The sequence below is a fragment of the Chiloscyllium plagiosum genome, chromosome 37, assembly GCF_004010195.1.
Source record: "Chiloscyllium plagiosum isolate BGI_BamShark_2017 chromosome 37, ASM401019v2, whole genome shotgun sequence".
Lineage (NCBI taxonomy): Eukaryota > Metazoa > Chordata > Chondrichthyes > Orectolobiformes > Hemiscylliidae > Chiloscyllium > Chiloscyllium plagiosum.
In genome coordinates, this window is record NC_057746.1 from 5,101,243 (window position 1) to 5,104,170 (window position 2,928).

Below are 2,928 nucleotides of genomic sequence, written 5' to 3' on the forward strand. Positions count from 1 at the left end.
TTCATTGGGAGGAAATCGCAACTGAAAACAGTGCGAATCTCCAAGACACCAATCGCATTTCTTGCACAACATCGGGGCACAGAGATAATAACCGCTTTCTGCGTCCAGATCCAAATACCTCCTGACACAAGACTTTTAGTCACTGAAACAATCGGAGAATAATTTCAACTCCCACCAAACACGAGAGTCTGAGCCAGTTTTTGTTGTGTTGGAAGAAGGGCAGTTGTTACAGGAGGGAAGATCTCAGTGAAAACATCGGTTCCCCAGTGATTCCCACAAAGGTGGATCACAGACATTTCACCTACAGGTCAGTGAAACAGATACGTATAAGAAGATGTGGTTTGGAGATGCCGGCGTTGGACTGGGGTGTACAAAGTTAAAAATCACACAACACCAGGTTATACTCCAACAGGTTAGGATTGAGCCCTCCACTACCAGCTGATGAAGGAGCGTCGCTCCGAAAGCTAGTGCTTCCAATTAAATCTGTTGGACTAGAACCTGGTGTTGTGTGATTTTGAACCGTATAAGAAGAAACTCACGAGTGAGTTAAGCTGCGGCAGTATATGAATGTGAGGGTGGTCTTCCTCATTGGTGACAGAGTAGTTAGCATTGCTGCCTCACAGCCCTAGGTTCAGTTTCAGCCTAGGTGACTGTGTGAAGTTTGCACGTTCTCCCTGTGCCGAGTGGGTTCCTCCAAAGCTTCAGTTTTCTGCAGATGTGCAGGTTAAGTGGATTGGCTGTGCTAAATTGTCCAAATTGTGCAGGCTAGGTGGATTAGATTGGGAAATGAAGGGTTATGTGGAAAGGGTTGGTGTGGGTGTGCACGGGATGCTCTTCAGAGGGACAATGCAGACTCCGTGGGGATATGGCCTCAATCTGCACTGAAGGGATTCTAATTAAATAGGTGGTGCGGTGGATCAGTGGTTAGCACTGCTGCCTCAGCGCCAGCAACCCAGGTTCAATTCCAGCCCAAGCCAATGTCTATGTGGAGTTTGCACATCGCCCCATGTCTGCATCCATTATTTTCCTCCCACAATCCAAAGATGTGTAGGTTAAGTGGATTGGCTGTGCTAAATAGGGGCGGCATGGTGGCTCAGTGGTTAGCACTGCCGCCTCACAGCACCAGGGTCCCAAGTTTGATCCCAGCCTGGGGGTGACTGTGGAGTTTGCTCCAGGTGCTCTGGTTTCCTCCCACAGTCCAAAGATGTACAGGTTAGATGAATTGGCCATGCTAAATTGCCCATAGTGTTAGGTGCATTAGTCAGCCAGAAATGGGTCTGGATGGGTTACTCATCAGAGGGTTGAAGGTCCTGTTTCCACACTGTAGGGAATCTAATCTAAATTGCCTATTGTGTTCAGGGATGTGTAGGCTAGGTGCATTAGTCAGGATACATGTAGGGGAATTGGTCTGTATGGGTTGCTCTTCAGACGGTAGGTGTGGACTTGTTGGGCCAAATGGCCTGTTTGCACATTGCAGGGATTCTAATGCTTGTGAATCAATGGCAGGATGCCTGAATATTATAAGTCTGACCCAGTCAGACAGGAGTTGCATGAGACGTGCAAATGTCAATGTGAATCACTTGTGGACATGCATACGAGAGTGTAGTGCTGGAAAAGCACAGCAGGTCAGGCAGCATCTGAGGAGCAGGAGAATTGACATTTCAGAAATGATGCTTGGGGGTCCAGGGTGCTGTGAGATAAACAAGATGGGGTTGGAGCTGGGGGGATTGTACCAGGGAATGTGAAGGAGGGGAAGAAAGGTGATAGGTCGGAGGGGAGGGTGGAGTGGATAGGTGGGAAGGAGGATGGACAGGTCACGAGGGCGATGCCAAGTTGAAGGTTTGGGACTGGGATATGGGTGGGGAGGTGAAATGAGGAAACTGGTGAAATCCACATTGATCCCATGTGGTTGCAGGGTCTCAAGGCAGAAGATGTAACGTTCTTCCTCCAGATGTTGGATGGGTAGGGTTTGGCGATGGAGTAGGCTCAGGACCTGCATGTCCTTGGTGGGGTGGGAGGCAAGATTTGAAGTGTTCAGCCACGGGGCGGTGGGGTTGGTTGGTGTGGGTGTCCCAGAGATACTCCCTAAAATGACGTGCAAGTTGGCATTCCCGAGGAGACCACATTGGGTGCAACAAATATAGTAGATGGTATGTGTGGAAAGTACAGGTGAATTTCTGTCAGATATGGAAGGATCCTTTGGGGCCTTGGATGGAGGTACATGGGGAGGTTGGGTGCAAATTTGCACTTCTGGCGCAAACGCAGTCCTGAACTATCACAAATTTTGCAGTTGAGTATCCCCTGTTTGGGGATGCCACAGACATCAGCACACCCAAAGTGCAATGGGTAGCCTCTTCCTGGAAGAACCACCTTAGTGGTCATGGTATCTCCCCTGCCAGGTATGTATTCCTACTACCACAAATCCCGCAGTCGACCATAATGCATCAGACATGCAAAATCTCTGACCACATCTCACCCTTCCGTGTCCAAGGCCCCAAAGGTTCCTTCCACTGTTACTGTTGTCCCTGCACCATCCTGTCACTGCTGTCCTTGTACCATCCTGTCACTGCTGTCCCTGCACCATCCTGTCACTGCTGTCCCTGACCCATCCTGTTACTGCTGACCTTGCACCATCCTGTCACTGCTGTCCCTGCACCATCCTGTTACTGCTGACCCTGAGCCATCCTGTTACTGCTGTCCCTGCACCATCCTGTTACTGCTGTCCCTGCACCATCCTGTTACTGCTGACCCTGCACCATCCTGTTACTGCTGTCCCTGCACCATCCTGTTACTGCTGACCCTGAGCCATCCTGTTACTGCTGTCCCTGCACCATCCTGTTACTGCTGACCCTGAGCCATCCTGTTACTGCTGTCCCTGCACCATCCTGTTACTGCTGACCCTGGCCCATCCTGTTACTGCTGTCCCTG

At 50.2% G+C, this 2,928-nt stretch overlaps 1 non-coding gene across 1 annotated transcript; it reads right to left on the bottom strand.

The window, feature by feature from the left end:
• Positions 1 to 2,248: 2,248 nt before the first annotated feature.
• On the bottom strand, positions 2,249 to 2,407 carry LOC122541677. The gene has a single exon (XR_006309649.1). It is a non-coding gene; the product is annotated as a U1 spliceosomal RNA (small nuclear RNA).
• Between the last annotated feature and the right edge of the window lie 521 nt (positions 2,408 to 2,928).